Source organism: Morone saxatilis, unplaced genomic scaffold, assembly GCF_004916995.1.
Source record: "Morone saxatilis isolate NCDOM2014 unplaced genomic scaffold, NCSU_SB_2.0 Contig24, whole genome shotgun sequence".
Classification (NCBI taxonomy): Eukaryota; Metazoa; Chordata; class Actinopteri; family Moronidae; genus Morone; species Morone saxatilis.
The window spans coordinates 6939637-6940298 of record NW_023339807.1 but is presented as its reverse complement, the minus strand read 5'-3'; the positions used below and the strand labels follow the sequence as shown (position 1 = coordinate 6940298).

Here is a 662-nt window from a genome sequence, read left to right as displayed (position 1 = left end):
CGCAAACTATGTGCTTTTACATAACTATCTCCTTCCCCCTGATAACTACTCCATTCTGCCCCTAAGGGAGGATCACTATAACAATGCTATAATACCTATCTTTAATGTCCAATAGATTTCATTGTGACCTTATCTTTACCTTTATGGATTATTTTCCTCCTATTATCACCTATGGGATAACTATAATTTTCATTTAGGGACTCTTGCTGCTGGTTAATAAGTTTATAGCTCTCTCTTGCTACTTTATAACACTGTTACATCGCCTGTGATATCACTACAGAATTCCTTAAAGTACTTAATTGTGCCTGTTATTTGCATAGCACCCTGTCTAAATGCATCGCAGGATTTACTGTGGCTCTGTTTCTCGCAAGGTTCCACTCTCCTATCAGTCAAGCATTCCTCAAAATGACCCTTATCTCCGCTGTAGCACATGCACTTTTGCTGCCCGTTTCTTAATCAGACCGCTCAGTGCACTCTTAAAGGAAATGACTAGGTTAGAACCAAAGAGTGTAGTAGCCGAAGATTGCACTGGCAGCAGCAGAAACAGCAGCAGTCCGACGAACGCACCCTCATAACATAACAAACAATAATAATTATATACAGTCACTTCCTTACCAGTTAAAACACCGCTGGGCTCAAACACTCACACACACAAAAAAAAA

General features: G+C 40.0%; 1 protein-coding gene across 1 annotated transcript in view; it reads right to left on the bottom strand.

Moving 5' to 3' along the window:
• LOC118335575 (zinc finger protein 516-like) overlaps positions 1-662 on the bottom strand; it is a 36273-nt gene extending 35611 nt beyond the window's left edge. The window contains exon 1 of the mRNA XM_035671930.1: positions 616-662. The gene's annotated coding sequence lies outside the window, so the exon portion shown is untranslated. The remainder of the gene's footprint in view (positions 1-615) is intronic.